The following is an 18,614-nucleotide window of genomic DNA, read 5'->3' as shown; positions in this document are numbered from 1 at the left end:
CATTAATGAAACACTTTGATTCTAAAAGTAAAGATAAGGAAATTGGAAATTAAAGTTCCTGAAGCAACTGGAACTCTTATATTTTATATGTGTATTGAAGTGAAAAATGAAAGCATATATATGCACAAACAGATTTCTAACAGCCACGAAATATTATAACCACACAACATTTCTTCAGGGGCTGGGTTTGTCAGATTTCTTGAACATTTCCTACCTGAAAATGTCACATACCCCAAGAGATCTGAGAGCTGGATGCAGGAAGATTTCCTTGAAAAATTACTTGAGGAAAAGGATTATTCATCTGCACTTGTTAGAAATCAGCATTTGCACAGTTATGCTAGCCAAATGAACCACTTTGTAGTGAGATGAAAAATTCTTCACAGTTGAACCGGTTCTGATAGTAATTAATGACCTATTCAACTTAACATACTGGTCTTGATGAAAAGTGGCATCTATTATGACAGGAGCAGATGTTCTTTGTAACACTTTTACATACCTAACATACATTATAATAACCAATTAGCAAACACTTCAAAGCCAAGCTAGTATGCACACTAAACTACAGTGCTTCTCAGTGCATTTCATTTGAAAAGTTGCAAGCAACAGACAGATGTAATCATGCGGTTTGGACACATGGGAGAGTTTAACATGGGATGTTAGATATACAGCTAGTTTACAATTATGATACACCTTTTTAACTCAAATACACTAAACAGATGGTCTGTTTAGTTAGATGCTCTGTTTAGTGCATATATTAAGCCCTGATGTTATGAACAGCTAGCAGCTTTCTGAAAGATCACCAAACAATCAAGTATTCTGAAGTCTTGATTTAATGAAATCTCTGACCCTGATAAATAACTTATTTCAACCTTGAAATACGTAAGGCCAGATTGTGATACAAAGCTGGGATTTGTAGGATTATTCAAGGATAAAACATATTTGTCAGTGAGAGTCAGTATATCAGCCTCTCTCTATTCATACATTAATCAGTTGAAAATTTTATTTGATCAAAGTAACTATCCATAACGCTTACAGAACAGCACTAGATTAGATACAATTACAGGATGACACAACCTCAGTTCTTACCACTTACGTGAATGTGGACATATATGATTAAATCAGACATCAGCAGCTGCGATAAAATGTGGAGTTTCTGTGAAACACTGACAAAAGAGTAAAGGAAAGTTTACTGGCAACTCATTCGAAGATCCCCATCCTATACCGCATGCCAGATTTTCTGACAATAATCACCCAGTAACAGAGTTACTGCTGAAATAAAACAAAGTATCCTTAATAGCATTTACATTCTGAAGTACTAGAGTGTTAGCTACTTGCTAATTTTAAAGACACCACAAACAATCATAGAACGGCCTGGGTTGAAAAGGACCACAATGCTCATCTACTTTCAATCCCCCTGCTATGTGCAGGGTCACCAGCCACTAGACCAGACTGCTCACAGCCACATCCAGCCTGACCTTGAATATAAATATGGGCCCATGCTATTCCTAAGGAGGTGAGGCAAACGTTATACTACTTCAATATTTCAAAAACAGGGGAGCAGTTCAGCACTATCATTTCCTGGGCAGCCACAGCTTGCCATTGCTGTACCTCTCCCAGCTTATAGCTGAGATCAATTCCAATCAAGTCCAGTGGAGAGAGAGAGAGAAAAAAAAAAAAAAAAAAAAAAAAAAAAAGCAGAAACAGAATATGAAAGTTTTATGATAAAATCTTCCTGCTCAAGGACTTCACTCAAAAAGAAAAGGATGTAAAATAAATGGAAGTTCTGTTACTTCAGTACAGATTCATGTGCAAGTGCTAACAGTTCCTTAGTTCAGGCTACAACAGCTGATACCAAAGGCCTGGTTTCCATTATGTGGCAATCAACACTAAGTTTGTTTTGAACAACTTTTTCAAACATCTGATACAGAGTTCTTTGCATACACTATTAGCTGGTCTGTAAAAAAAAAAAAAAAAAAAAAAAAAAAAAAAAAAAAAACCATAGATGGGTAAAGTTTTGTAATTTAAAAAGTTTGACTTCTCATTTTCTATGTGAGTAACATGGTAATAGTAATACTGCATGTTCCTGAAGTAGGTCACCATGAATAGTTGGGGTTGCAATACATTGATCAAAACAGAAAATGGAAAGTGAAGCTCATAGCAATTTCACTTTTTGATAAAGGCCAAAACCACAGATTCCAATATAGAATATAGAGCATCTGATTTAAAGATCAAATTGTAGTTATGGTGTTTATGTTCAGACAATTAACAATAATAGCACACAGTGCAGTATGGTAAATGGAGTAACATGTCTGCTCAGCTTAGCTGTCTGCCGACACTCCAGGAGTTAATAATGGATTGTGTTTTAAAAACATCTTGAAAGTTAGCTACTTTTTATCTTACCATTTGCTTGGCAGCTAGTTCCCAAAAATGAGTATCTGAGATGTTTTAAATATTTGCTCATAACCTTTTTCCCTTCCCTGACAGTCACAGCCTCAGAAAAAGTGCAAGATGGGCCAGTCTTTAAGGCACCAGCTGAAAGCATCAGCATCTATTCCCTTGATGGATTCCATAGCACGGAATCCTAACACTCACTTGATACCCTGGCTTTGGAGCTCCTCAGTAACAGACTTTGCAGTGCAAAAGTGGACACATATGCACAGGCTGGTTTTCCCCCACAGTACAGCAGTGTGAAGATGCTATTTTCTTACAAGGAAATAAAGAAGTAATACTTTCTTTTGAGACATGGAAAGCATTTCCCATCCAATCTTACGGCACATTAACATCGTATATGAAAAGTCTGGGTGATTTGGATGAGACAGGGTTAAAATTAGAGATGTTCTTAATTTTATTGTCACCCATTTTGTCTGAAGTGGTGGGGTGACGCTAAGCAAGGGAAAGAACGGCTGACAGGAACAGTAAGAGTATTTTAATTGTAAGAAACTACATCCTGGCTGAGGTTTTCTGTTAAACAATTTGCTGGTTAAGCAACCACTGGAGTTCCATCAAGTCAGAGATGGCCCTGATTGAAGAAAAACATTTAGAAATGCACTGGAAAGTATTAATAATCCTACAACATTTAAAATAAAAATAAAAATTAAAATTGAAAAAAAAAAAAAAAAAAAAGAACATACAGTTCTGCCAACGAAAGCAGAAGATTCCACAAAATTAAGGGAAAAATACATTCCAGATTAGAAAACAAAATGAAGATAGATGAAAAGCTCTGTCAGTCCTCACATTAGCATGTCCATATGATGGAGCTGTTACAAGCAAATGAGGTGCTGTGTATTTCACGTACAAATGGATGCCCAGTGAGAGACAAGACTCATTAACAAACAAAACTGCAATGCTGTATCATCTCAGGTAGAGCAGAAAAGGAAATGAAAAAGCATCTATCTAAATAGCTACCACAATGTTGCAGAGAACTCAATATATTATCATCATAGCACAACAGGGAGATTAAAAGGACTCAAACCAAGGAGAGCAACACTGTAGTGATACATCAATAAATCGCATTATGCTTCAAGAAATAGAAACTTTATCAGAAAAACAGTTTTGCTGATGGAGAGTATTGAGATGATTCTCCAAAAGGATATTTTCAAAAGAAAATTAAAGATATATAGCTTGCAAAGCTAAGATTCCCATAGGTTGCAAGCCCAGCTCTACAGCTCTCAAATACTACTGCTCTCATTGCACTACTTTCTTCTCAGTCAGACAACCACAGCTTCCTAAAACCTTCTTCTTACAACACATGCACTGTGCTGCTTTTCTTCAGAGATCCCATCCCAGCACTAAGATTGTGCTTCCCATATTTTGGCTATGTTGCAATTTCCTTACATTCCTTTATTTATCTGAAAATTAACTCTGTAAGAGTTAATTATTTTCTTCTTTAGGTCAGGAAACTTCTGTACAGCTTTATTTCTGTATCTGTACTGGCTTTATTTCTAGGCTGTACGCATCAGATCAATGTAATTCAGACCTTTGGGGCAGCAGAACACTATCAGTGAAAGGAGTACTGTAAATGCAACAGGAATAGCAATCTGGTTTCACATATGCAGTAAAAATGGCATAGCCTAGAGACTGTGTTTGCTGCAGGGAAGCAAAAAGGTATTACGAAACAGCAGCATACACTGCTCGAGCATCTTCAGGGACAGAAAGGAATAGAAAAGGCAGGTAGACTAAGAATAGGGACTTCAATGCTTTAAGGATATTTTTTGTTTGCACCTCCATTTGCTTTCAGTAACTTGCATGAATGTGCTACATATCAATTGAATAAAACAGAAACTAACGGAAACAAAATGGAAACTAAAAAGTCTTACTGGGCTGTGGATATTAAAACACATCATGTCTCAGAGAAGACATGAACATTTTAACAATTTAATGCAAAGCACCAGCCCAGAAAAAAAAAATAGCTTCTCTTACATGATTTTTTCTTTAATTTTTTGCTTTAGATTTTTCCTTCTAAACAAAAAAGATAAAGAGTGCTTTGTAAGCTTTATGGTGGTTTTGATATTTATTCTGTAAATTGAATGAGGGCATTTTCCGAAAAAGCTGCCTATATGGGATGTTGAGTAATGCATCTACAAATACAACATGAACTCAAATTTAATTATTCCTCCTTTCCTTGTCAAACTCTTTCGAAGTTGACTTCTTATCTCTGGTGTAAGTTTCAACAGCTTTTTTTCCATCTTCCCTCTTAGTAACACACAGATAACAGTAACGCTCAGCACAGAGTTATCATTTCCTTTTCTTACTTTCAAACCACAAGTTAGTATTTCAATATGAGTGAATTTTAAGCAATCACTTTAAATCTATATTAGAAGATATGCAAGATGCTATGCATAAACTTGCTCTGTAGAACATAAAACAATAGAGAAAGGATGTACACCAGACATGACTGAGCTTGCTTACCAGCAAAACCTAATCTAGCTGGAGATGTCCCTGCTCATGGCAGGGGATGGAACAGAGTGGCCTTTAAGATTCTTTCCAGCACAAACTATCTGTGATTCTGTGAAAAGGCAGAGGGGTTGGCAGTACTCCTATGACACACAGCCCTATGGCCTGATTACCATTTCTGAGATTTAAGTTAGCAGTTGTGTACTGCAGTGAGTTGCAGAAACTCTTTGAAGAGCATTTTCACTGGTCTGTAGGCTAAGAGATTTACTTCGTTGAGAAGAGCACCTTTGCTCAGTTATTTCCAGATATCCAGAAGACTCATCAGTACATCTTTCTATCCTGTCAAAGGGTTCACCTTCAGATATGACAAGTTTTTGATACCTTAGGGAATGGTGAAAACATAGACAAAATGCCAAGTACTATTTTAACTGACTAGGAAATTACCTAGGACTACCTTGTATTGAAAGCAAGAGTAATTTCTTGGGCAATTATTACAGAATAAATAAATCTACAGTACAGTTTACTTTAAAGTAACTTCTTTCTCAAGCCATCCCTCGCTAATTGAAAAAAATCATACTTATATTAATGCACTTGACATCAGCAATCAATAATTCAGCCATATATTCTAAAATCATGACAAGTAATTTGTCACCTTTCTCTTTCAACAGATGGCCAAACTAAAGACTACCACCAAGTTCAGAAAGTCTTAGGAAAAAGCAGTTTTTTCACAACAGCAATTTGTCTTCCCTAGTTCCATTTCCTATCAATGCCAGGAACCAGAGTGTGGATAAAGTCAAATTGTGGCTGCCCAGGTTCTGTGTAAAGCAGGTTACAACTGAGGATATGCCCACGTGGCTGGGTTCACCATAGTGACAAAGACTTCTAATAGACTTCTACATAATGAAGACCAACTGCCTGACTTTGGAGCAGGCTCTACACACTTGGTTCACAAAGCAGTGAACCATCACAACAGCAGTAAAAACTACATTAGCTTCCCTGGAATCAAATCCTTTTCTTAAACAATATTACTATATCTGAATACTCACGTGATTTATAAAATATTTTGTTAGCATTCATGAGATTAAAGAAATGTTGACTGTACAAGTCTAAAATCCATTGGTAAAAAATGAACGTTACTCATTCAAACTATCTTCAGTAACTTCAAGATAAACAGTCTTTTGCAGGGAATTTTCCAATACAGACTTGAGAGACTGGCAGACTTCTGTACTAGCCATCTGCATTTTTGGTTAGCACAGCTGAATAGTTGTATGTTCATCTATTTTTAATGTGCAAAGCACACAACAAAAAGAATCAAAATGATAAATAAAGTATTTTTTAAAAAGATGGCAACCATCTCCATCAAATGAAGTTGCATAAAATGTTTCTCCTTTATTCTAAAATCTCACTAAAAAGTCTGTCCAAATATTTAAAAGAATGTTTTGTATGTTTAAATAGATTTTACCTGCGAAATTTGATTGTGAAATTTGGTCAGGTTTTCAGCCCATCTGGTGTGCAATAATAAATAATGATGGTCCAGATTTTGAAAAAGCATGTTCTAGAAATCAATTTTGTTTTGGTCATTCTCATGCAAATTCTTGCAATGCAAACTTTATGCTCAGGTTTTCAAAGTAGATGAATCTAAAGGGGGTTTCTAAGTGGTAAAGTTAGCCAAGACTGTTCTCAATGGGAACACACACTCATATCTCAAAAGATATAGGCTTTTCAAATGCTTTTGCTGGCTGTTTGTAAAGGCAGTAGGCATTTAGACATTAGTAGGCATTTACTGAAAGTTGTCATAAGGTTACTTCATACAAACTGAACGAATAACAGCTGAGTACTCTCTACTGGTTGCTTTTTGCTTGATTTTATCTAGGAGATAGAAGCTTTTCCTCCTTCAAACAGACTTCTGTCTCTGTTGCTGTGGTTCATACACTTAATGCCAGGAGGATTCACAGAAAAAAAAAAAAGGTTTTTGTTGTTTTTTTTGTTTGTTTGTTTGCTTGTTTTCTTTATTACAGCAACTTGATAAATTTGAGGAAAAGTGCAGCTTTTAGGCACACGGGCCCTTCTTTAGGCCCACTCTTATTTTTTGAGTGAAAAGCAGTGCTATCTGCACATTTAAGCATCATGATGAGCAAGCAGCCATACTGCATTTCTGAGGAGTGCAACACTGCTTCACCAAACTTCCAAGACCAAATTGCTCTTAATTGGGCTGGATAGATCCAGGCCCACAAGTATCACCAACCTGCTGCACACCAGGAACCTACAGTCAACACCTAAGAGGGCTTGGGGTTGGCATCTCTGGTTCAGGTGCATTAGCATGCACTACAACAATTTTCTGTTGAAGAGGCACTGAAGCTGCTGCATGTCTTTTAACATCAGACCATTACTCTACCTTAAACATGCTGCACTTTCACAGGGAACAGTTCAAATGCATGTGAGCACCTTCTAATTAGAATCATAGAATCACCAAGGTTGGAAAAGACCTAAAAGATCACCCAGTCCAACCGTTCACCTATTCCCAATAGCTCCTACTAACCCATGTCCCTCAACACAACATCCAGCCTTTCCTTGAACACCCCCAGGCTCGGTGACTCCACCACCTCCCTTGGCAGTCCATTCCAGTGCCTGACCACCCTTTCTGAAAAGTAATACTTCCTCATGTCCAGCCTCAATCTCCCCTGCCGTAGCTTGAAACCATTAGTTCTAAAATAGTTTTTGAGAAGTAACCTTGTATTACCTAGGATAGTAGAATGAGAAGAGCACTCCACTGTGACTATACAAATGCAGGAAAATCCTATTCTTACTTCACTGACAAAATGCTACTTGAACTGTGAATCAAAACCAAGCAAATACATATAAGCTGTTAGAAATTTTCATTATTGTGTAGAACAGGCAGCATCAGAGCCCTCCATATGGAACAAGCAAAAGTCCACACCATTTTTTATTACTGTATTCCAAAAGAAGGAACCAGAAAAGCCTAAAGAAACTGAAACACATGAAAGTGGGAATCATGCCGTGCACTGGTGCATAACATACTAAACAATGGTTTGCTCAAGCAGCCAGATGATAAGAAAGAACTGACATAATGATTATATTATTTCATGACAACTTAATGAAGTCCTTTGGTTAGTAAGGGTCACTAAACATTGTATCAAGGTGATTAGCAAACTCAATTGCATTTTATATCTGAAATCCGATGTTAGGTGAGACATGGCACTACACCACAAACACCATAATGCTGAGAGCATGACTTGTTTTATCAAACAAAGCAGTCCTTGGAATTAATCTTGAGGTACACAGAATTGGCCAAAACCATATACATAGATTTCTCTATTAGAAAATTCCAATTAATGAAATATATTTATTTTTTAAAAATACATCTACATTATACAAAAATGCACTCATTATTTTAAAACACTATTGCCATTTTAATCCTCAAATTAACTTTTCAAAAATCAACTTTGAAAATTCGTATTATTGCATTTATTTTTTAATTAAGATTGTGTGCAACAAAAACAGTTACAATACAGAAATTCTAATCCATAGTGAAAACGCTGTGAAAAACTTGAAAAATCCTAAGTGATTCTTCATTCTAAATCATTGTGTATCTAAAGTCTCTTGTTTCTGATTTTCCATCAAAGTGGAAGTTCATATTCTACCAGCAGAAGTTGTCTGGAATTAGATGCAGGTGGAGCCTACAAGTTTCAGAATGTACATTTATCAACACTGTTAAAACTAGCATCATTTTATTATGTGCACATACCATTATTAAGAATGGCTCACACATCATCATCATATTTCTGAAAATACAGATGGCAATTTCTTTTACGACCAGCACAGTGTTCTCTATCTTTATCTTGCTTCTGCAGCCACTGGCAGGCAGTAAATAGCAACACTAGGCCAAGCAGACTGATGAACACCTAGGATACCTCTGCTTAATTTGTCCTTACACACAGCTAGGCTGTTTTAAAGCATCTACTTCTTGAGCCCTTCAAGTTGTTTGTCAACAACTTTACTTGTTTATTCTGACATTAAATAAGCTATCTGAACAAAACCTCAGTTTCTCTTGAAACTTCTGTAGAAGTTTCCATACAGAATTATCTAAATGGAACAAGAAATTTATGAGAGTTCACTTGTTTGAAAAAAATGCACTCCATTCTTTTCCTCCACTAGGAATGCAGCACATGACCCACTTTGTATGTTCCTTTAAATCTGCTCTGAGCTCTCATTAAATATGAAGAGTTTCTTACTGTTTAATACCTCAGGTTACATGTTCTGAAGAGAACCACTGTCTGCCTACCCACAACACCAAAAGTAGTACAAGCCTAAAGAACACCTAAAGAACAGCTGCAGATAAAGCACACACTGCTCTGTCTTCCAACAGATACTCTAGGAAAGTAAACAGATTTGTATGACTGAGTATTAGAAAAGATCAAACTGACTGAGCTTAATTATATGGTTCTAAATGAATATCCTTAAGAGTTATCATTTCCCTCATTAGTTCAGGATGTCTTTCATACAATCATAAAATCACCAAGGTGGGAAAAGACCTCTAAGATCATCTAGACAAACCATCTACCTATCACCAATATTTCCCAGTGTACCATGTACTTCAGTACAACATTTAACATTGCTTGAATACCTTCAGGGACAGTGACTCCACCACCTCTCTGGACAAAGGCATCACTTTGAAGGGAAATACACATTATCATTAAAAATACCACTGGTGTCAACAGGAAGGTGGTTTTTAAGGTCCATTTGTCAAAGGTACCATCAAGGGTAATACTAACCCAGATACAGATAGTACAGGTACTCTCAACGCTATCCCTGTGCAAGTTCCTGCACCACGAGGTCTGTAACAGAGTGAGCCACAGAGATAAAGAGCAGCTTCCTAATTGTTTTTGGAAACTCCCGCAGTGGGTTAATCACCCAAACTCCAATCCCAATTCTCTGAACCATGCAAGCCAGCAATTAAGGTCATTTTCAATGAACCAAAAAGGTCTAAGACAACTTTTTCCTGGATTTTACTTATTTAAATACCCTAGTCAGCTTTGGTCTCTTGCCTGTTACAACAAATTTTCTATGCCCCCTTGCTATTTAACCATAGAAATAATCCAATGTATATAGCTTGACACTGGAACAGGTTGCCCAGAGATGTAGTTGATGCCCTATCCCTACAGACTTTCAAGGCAAAGCTGGATCAGGCCCTGGGCAATCTGATCCCTGTTCATTGCTAGATGGTTCTCAGAGATCCCTTCCAACTCTAAGGATTCTATGATAAACACGATATGAAGACAACTTGAACACGTGGGTTTTTTTAAACACCTTGCCCTCTGAACAAAAGTGCTTAATTAGTACAAATACTAAATAATATAGTATATATGGACATGTTTTAATTAAGGAAAATAAATATTATATTGCCACTATTGTCCACTATGCCAGAAAATAACTACTTTATATTTGTCACATAAACATAATGAACTTAAGATTCTTTACCGAGAACTGAAAGAACCACATACACAGTGCTCCCTATCCACGAGATAAATTATATTAACCTCTGTCATTCTTTCAGCTGTATCCAATGTTAGCATTCCATTACAAAATCCTTCCAATTTTAACAAACATCTCTTTATTTAATTTACTAAAATTATTATGCAAAGCTTATTCACTAACATGTACAGTTGTAAGAACTTCCCTCAGATGAGTTTTTCGGAAATTACAGTGGTTTGCAGAAAAAAAGAAAACACTGTCATTGCACAGTAAATTCCATAAAATTAGTCTGTTGCAGCAGTATTATATTTGAATATTGAGTATATCTTTTTCTGTTTAGTTTTGTTTTTGTTTTTAAATCATCTATTAAGCACTATCAATTTTAGACACTGTCAGCTAGAAATCCTTAGATTTAGCTCCCTTTGCTGTTTCAGGCTGTTTTTCCCAATACTCTTTTGGGAAGTCTCTTTTCTGCAGGCAAACATGTCAATTTGCCTTCATCTAATAGAGAAAGAACTTAATTCCCTTTAGGGACAGCCTCTGCCGAACTGCACTACCATTTTGGCATTCTTCAAAGGTGTGTGTTTTTTGTTTTTTAAAGAAACACGAAGATGCTTTCCTTCAAAAAATCTGAGAAGAGCTCAATTCTTTCCAATCCTACTCTGTCTCTGAGCAGCACAAATCCACCTGACAGAACAAGGACTCCTCCCTAACTGTAGCCTTGTTTCATGACCTGTATAAATCCTGCTAGCCCCCTCAGCTTTCTGTGATGCTCTAGCATTGGCCAAGTTTCAACACGACACTAACATACAGCTGCAGAGGGCTCTAACTCTGGCCAAGGCAGGATCTCCCAGCTTTTGCTTCTGTAGGAAATCAAAGAGTAGTGGAGAGCAATAACAAATGAAAAAAAAAAAAACTAGCTGCCTGTTATGTATATACAAAAACACAGAAGCATGAATGGAGGTCAGAAGGAAGATAGAAAGGATGAGAATTTTTGAACTCCATGATGTACAGTTCTCCTGGGAATATGCTTGTTAAATGTTACAAGATAAATTAAAAAGAAAAAAAACCACCTCCTATCATAAACAAACCACGTCAACAAATAATTGAACCCCAAAAGGACTATTCCTATTAATTTAAAGATCAACAGGCAGAACACAGTACTTGAAACATCATACAGTCATAGAATTGCTCAGGCTGGAAAAGACTTTAAAGTCCAACCATGACCTAACCATACCACCCTAACTCTAACAACTCCCCGCTAAATCATGTCCCTGAATACCACATTCAAATGGTTTTTAAAACACATCCAGGGATGGTGACTCAACCACATTCCAGGGAAGCCTATTCCACTGCTTAACAACCGTTTCTGCAAAAAATTTTTTCCTGATATCGAACCTAAAATTAACCTGGCACAACTTAAGGCAGTTTCCCCTTGTCCTGTCACTTTCCACCATCATTTGAATCTGAGCCATATAATTCAAGGGGCTTTGGGATAATAAAAAACAAAAAAAAAACAAAAAACAAAAAAAACACAAAAAACCCCCAAAAACAGGATTAAAGCAGGTTTTATGTCTCTTCTATGCAAGTCTGGATTGGTCACTGAAATAATACTACTCACATCACAAGCTGATGCAAGCCATGAATATAGGTTAGATCTTTTAATATTATTTATTAGCTTAAGAGTACTGTGCACCAGAGAACACTGCTTTACTCAAACTGGTTAAAATCTCACATCAAAGCACTGACCATTTAATGCCTCAATACTACTTAAAACCAGCAGAGGGAATAATCAAACTAGAAGAATACATAAAGGTTTGTTCCTTGCTCTCAGAAATAGCACAAGTTCTCCACCCTTCAGAGTTAAAGGTCTCTTCAGCAAATATTTCTTATCTCACATAATTCTGATTTATGCCAACACTATTAATAATGCAGATATCATATCAGCTTTGTCTGTTAAGCAAGTTACATCCACATGCAAATCAGCAAGACTGGACTTAGGGCACTATGAAACTATATAAATATCAATGCTAACAGCTAATATACTCAAAATACAGAACTAGAATTGGTGGTCTCACTCTGAGTTTATGCACCAGTTTGCTTTTCTGGCTCCTTTCCTTGAGTCAGGAGACCACATTTTGACACTTAAGGCAAAAGAGAATTAGGATGCTTCACTAAAAAAAAAAAAAGTAGCCCAAGACAGCAGATTATAAAGAAAAGCAAAGGTGAATGAAATGGACAAATAGCAGCAAAAAACACAGAGTAACAGGAAGACAGAGACATCCCACAAAATACAGTTAACAAGGACGCTTTCTCTTAAAGACAGAAAGAGGGAAACAACAATAAAAGGGAAGAAGAAAGCAATCTTAATACTTCAGAGATAATAGAGAGATAACGAGCAAAGTATAAAAAGGAAGACGTCTATGTTTTCATCATTACCAAGCCTCCTAAATGTTTTCTAAGAAGCCAATTATTGGAGCTGTAAGAATATCAGCTTTTCATCTAGAAAGGTGAGAACGTAGTCTTCATAGTTAGATACAGCAGCTATATAACATATCCTGAGTGCTGTAACATGAAAAAGTGAACAACCAGCTAAAGATAAGTAAGAAAAATATCCTATTCTTAATAGACGTATACCCCTTCTCTTGAGGCGTTCAAGGCCAGGTTGGATGGGGCCCTGGGCAGCCTGTCTAGGATTAAATGAGGAGGTCGGTGGCCCTGCATGTGACAGGGGGGTTGGATATTCATGATCCTTGAGGTCCCTTCCAACCCTGGCCATTCTGTGATTCTGTGATATCAAATCCACATTCACTGAAATAATAAAAATTGCCTGTATTTCTCATGGAAGCGGCTAACAGTGGCTAGATGTTCACTGTATCCTCTCCCACCGCTCAACAAACAAACAAACAATCAGCTTTCTTTGTCAGCCAGTTTCAGAGCGTGACCTTTGTTTTTACAAGTGATTTTTATATTCTGGGAATATGCTGCATCATGAATTACTCAAAATCCGTGATAAAGACTGGAAAAATAAGGAAATACAACTGGACTACTGGACATAAATTCTAATCACGTGCTTACTAAAGTGTAGGGTTTTTGGTTTTTTAAATCAATGCTAAAACAGGGCTCTCAGCCACAAGAACTGAAAGTAAGGCCTGGAAACAGCAGCTATTTCAGTAGGAGGTTTGAAATAATATGGTTCTTATATTGCCATGGAGACAACATGTCCTCATGTTCAGTGTGACAGAACAGATGGCTAAAAAGCTTAAAACATGGACAGACGTGACGCAGACCTATCCTCTGTCCTATTTCCTTGTTATTCTCCTTCTCTGATAAAGAGAAGTATGGTTGCAACATATATTTGATCTGGCACGACAGTGAAGATTAGGTCCAAAATAGGAAATGGTAAGTAACACTACTGGTTTCCACAATTTCCACAATATTTCTCACAGTATGGAACCCTGAGCTAGGTAACTAAAGGCTAACACATCGGAATAGAAAAATTACTACACCCAAGCAAAACACGTGAAGCACATCACTACTGTGCTTATTGCCCAGATTTACTGAGAAGGAAAACAGTAGCAAAAGCAAGTTATTTTGAGGAACAGAAATTATCATGTTAGAAGTAACGCAGTATTTGCAGTGAACTGTCCTTTGAATAGAAAACACAATTCTCCCTCACCAAGAGAGCATTAACATCTGCATAAAAAACAATTTGTCATTTGATGAAAACTACGGTGATCGTTAAAAGCCTTTCTATAGTTTTTTAACTTCAGCCTGGAGTGAGCAGGAATTTATTTTGAAAGAAGCAGAAAATAAATTGAAAATGTTATCCCTTTGTGCTTTCTTCCCTTGTACAACACCTCCATGCCATTCAGAGGTAAAATTGGGCAAATTAACACCAGTGCCTTGTGAAGTTTCTGTCAGCATGCTGACCAATTGATCTAACAACATACTGCTCCTTCCCAGGCCATCACAGTATGGACATTAAAAGGTTCAAATATGAAGTCACAAGTTCCAAAGAACCACCTTAGAATATACAAGTTATTTATATTTAAAGAAAAAACAAGATCCTTAAAAGTGACTGGCAAGTTTTGCAGGCACCCATCATTTACAGCTCTTCAAAGGGCTCAGAATTTAATTTCTGAGTTGCTCATTTCTCTACAATAAGGTCACTCACAGCATATACAAACACCACCACCAAAAGTATCTACTGGTAACCTCCCCCCATGGTTGAATTGCAATTTGTGAGAGGAAATGAGACAATCTGAATTGTGACGCCATAATTCTCACAAGCTGGCTGTAACAGGTTTATCTACGCCTTCAACAGAAGTTTGAGTTTAATTTTCCCTTGTTTCATGGCACAGCACTAAGTAAATGCTTGCTTGAAGAAGACAGTGAAAGAAATCGGCTTCTTTTTCACTACTCATACCAGGCAGCTGTAGGGCTTTCACAGAAAGCCCTTGCATATGCTACTAGAGAGATGAAATAAGGGACTTGTTACAAGCAAGACATGTCTAAATCACAGAGAATTTAAATGTAGGTGTGCAGGGCAGAAGGCAGTGAGAGGAGATATTAAACAACCTTGCAGCCATCCTGGCATAATACTTTCTAAGGAATGCTTCAAGGAGAAGCCAACTAAGAAGCTGGAATGAATACTGTTGCTAAGTCTTGTGTAGCAATCAATATTATGGACAGCTGAGAAAGAGAGCATCTGCAAAGCTTCTAACTTATATTTGGATGTGCATATAAAATTGGTTTTAGTCTGCCAGCACGAGCTGACGTAGCTGCTGACAGATGAGACCAAAAATTCACAGAACTGCTATATGCTATACATCAGCAGCGCTGATGTTTTGGATTAAGTTCTTATGCAGTATTTCTCTCTATCTTACAGAAAGAGAAAGTAAAAACCAAGTTGTTACACCGCTATTAGTAAAATGTCAGTGCAACAGGGCAAACAAAAAGGATTTGGTAAAAATTAGTCACCCTTGGGAAGGAAAACAGGACATAGGAAAAAACGTTATGAAAGTTCTGTGATAAAATCTGGGATTGGCATTACATTCCCCTGCAACATTTCATGTGAAAACAGGGCATTTGTGGAGGACCATGACAACATTAGGCAAATGGAAAAATCTGGAAAACTGTTCCTCCGCCCTCCCTTTGTGCAAGGTAGAAACTGAAGCAAAAAGGAGGGAATGAGATAGGAAATGTGCAGATGAGAAACATGAGGAAATAGGACAGAGCGCACTTAACGAGAACAGGTAAGGGTTTCTAATCATGCTGAAGAAAAAGGCCTCATGAAGTTTGAACTAGGCAAGTTGGAAAGTCAAGAGGGGACTGTGCAAGAGGCAAAAATGACATGACAACTCATTTACAAATGAACAAGGTAGTGAAAAATAGTTATTCAGAGAAGAGTCAAAGATATCTGGGAAATGCTGAATTGGAAACACGATTTAAAAGGCTTCAGTAATGATTTGCTTAGAGCAACATTCAACAGTGAGGTTCCTAGGTTTGGCAAACAGGAAAACAAGGATTTCAAAAGGATTTCCCAAACAAAGATAAAAACGGCTTTCATTTTGAAATTCAAAGTCTGAAATCAAGTTGTTGAGATTCATGGAAGAGCCAATTTAGGTAAGGTTTCTTAAATACATTCATTATAATTTATTCTAATCTATTCCCTATCTAATAAACTCAAGGTATTTTAATTCTCCAAATCCTTTTTCCTTTTTATATGCCTAAAAATTTTAAAAATAGTACTAAAAATTTAACCTCCGATAAATTTAAATAACATGCAAAATGTATCACAAAGTCAAAACAATGGAAAATTATCAGGTTTGTGCTGAGTGGTCATTTGAAATAACATGATTCTTCATTGTAGTCAAGAATAATGCATTTAATTTTTATTCATACTAATAAAGCCTTCATGGTTTTACAATGGTTTCTTCCATTTATTTATTTACTTACGTACTGAAGCCAATAGCAAGACTTCACTGACTTCTATAAGGAAATTTGCTTTAGCAGGGGGTTAGACTCAGTGATTTCCAGAGGTGCCTTCCACACCTATAATTCTGTGATAAGGTTCAATCCTCATATGTTGAGCATATACTAATGTATTGTATTCTCATGCCTACATTACAATGACATTCTATATATTTTCAGAATTCTATGTCACAACTCCATCGCTTCCATTACTTCCATGTTTACCTCATTTCATTCTCATATTCCACTGTAGGGTCTGATTTAACTTGCTCTTTTCATCCACCCTTTTGCTCATGAACTGCATTTTCTCAGCTTCCTCTATCCATGATCTCCATGGATAACACTCCTCTTCCCTCTCTTCCCTATCATATTTTCCCATGGTTACATTAAGCTACTGCAGATCTACGGGTACGCCCTTAAGCATTTAGTTTCCACAGCCTTCATTTCCAGGGTTCTATGACTGAGTCTTGAATTTCACTCCCAGGGAGTTTGAACACCACATATGCATCACATTTAAGAAAATATCAAAAACTGGAAATATTTCCTTTAAGTCTATATGTGATACCAAAAAAAAAGCAATTCTGTTTCTTATCAAAGCCAAGGTCAAGCAGCCAAGCCAAGGTCAGCAATCAGATAAAAACACTGTCAGGAAACCAACAACTCAATACATACTGCATTTTTTTGCTAGAAATTCACCCATATTTGTTGTCTACCAAGATACTTATCTGTTGTTAGAAGCATTCCCCATCTATCAGTTTATATCTGTTTAGCAGCAAATATACTTCTGCTATCTCAAACAAATATCCTGCTTCTTGCAGCTCTTCATAATTGCCAGAGAAGTCAAAAACAAACTGTCTCTATCTCTTCCTTCCTTCTTAAAAAAGCTAATTTTGATGTGGCAACTTTTGCTTTCATGCTCCTATGAGAATTAAAGCAGACATGCTAAAACATTCACATGCCAAAAACTGGATTAAATTCCTGTCAGAATTGAACATGATGACTTTTTAATAATTTTTAAATTCTGTTTTGCTAGACAGTTTTGTATACACATCTTTTAGCTGCATTTTTTACTTAAAACAAGCCTGAAGTTTTAGATATTCTTACCAGAAAAATATAAGGTTATTGGAACTTTTTCTCCCCTGACATTGTACAAAAATTTAATACTAAACAATGAAATTCAGTTTGCAGGACAGATGCTTCCCTGAATGTACATTATAGCTTTCAAACTGCAGAGTTGAGATAAGCCTAGTCTTTTCGGATGCTAACCTAATCTAAGCCTGAACTGTGAACAATCTGAAGTTCACACACCACCAGTGATGAAACAGTGTAGTCAAAGAGGTGAGAGCTATCAATACAAGTGCTACAGTACTACTACTTTAATGTGTTTTTTTAAGTTTAAATAATTGGAGATATATAAAGGCAGAACTTTCACAGACACTTAGCACTATCAGAAGGAAAACAATAGGAAAATACAAGGGAAATACAGACAGGGGTGGGTTTTATTTATTTTTTAAATAATTTCCGTGTCATGAGGGTTAATGTCTCCAGGACTAAGGGAGACTCAGGGAGACTATGACCAGGACTATAAGGAGAGAGACTCAGCAGCTGGTAGCAGCCCCTCATTATGCTTACAAATGAGCTGTGGTGTGAACTGGAGTGACCAGAAGTCTTTTTCTACAAACTCTTAAAAAAAAAACAAAACAAAACAAAAAAAAAATAGAAATGCTGCAAATAGTCAGAACCTGGGTATTTCAGGAAATAAAGACAAAAGGCAGTACATACTTAAGGAAGGGAAAGAAGATGCAACAAGAGAGGAGGAGTATACCAGAAGTAAAATATGGGAAATTTTATAACTGCACTGAATACCACAAATTGCCTAAAATGAACAGATTTTGCATTCTACATAAGTGTCCTTTTTAATCTTTTTGATTACCCTAATATGAACAAAACTAAATCTAAAAGTAAAAATACTTATTAAAATATTCTAATTTCATGTATTATAAGCAATATTTTAGATAATCCTATGCTGAACCATGTGGAAAATTCCTAAGAAAGCAGTCAAAAAGTAATAACTTTTCAGTCTAAAGCATTTGAGCCAAATCTGCTTAAAGAGAGATTTTCAGATACCATAGCACAAAAGTGGTTGAAACTACCATCTAGTATGGCCCTACATTTACTGAAAGCTGCTAGATTCAAATATATGGTGATGCTACAAGTAACCAGAAGCATGCTGCTCGGTGGGTATTTCTCAT

At 36.6% G+C, this 18,614-nt stretch overlaps 2 protein-coding genes across 3 annotated transcripts in view; one reads left to right on the top strand and one right to left on the bottom strand.

Moving 5' to 3' along the window:
• Positions 1-18,614, bottom strand: part of CTNNA3 (catenin alpha 3) — a 408,816-nt gene that overhangs the window by 289,376 nt on the left and 100,826 nt on the right. The gene's annotated exons all lie outside the window — the stretch shown is intronic.
• LRRTM3 (leucine rich repeat transmembrane neuronal 3) overlaps positions 1-18,614 on the top strand; it is an 82,068-nt gene that overhangs the window by 62,773 nt on the left and 681 nt on the right. The window lies entirely within an intron of this gene.

The sequence above is a fragment of the Centrocercus urophasianus genome, unplaced genomic scaffold, assembly GCF_019232065.1.
Source record: "Centrocercus urophasianus isolate 14NV4802_14NV808 unplaced genomic scaffold, USGS_Curo_1.0 seq_17, whole genome shotgun sequence".
Lineage (NCBI taxonomy): Eukaryota > Metazoa > Chordata > Aves > Galliformes > Phasianidae > Centrocercus > Centrocercus urophasianus.
The sequence above is the reverse complement of the archived record's forward strand: the minus strand, read 5'-3'. Positions and strand labels throughout refer to the sequence as shown.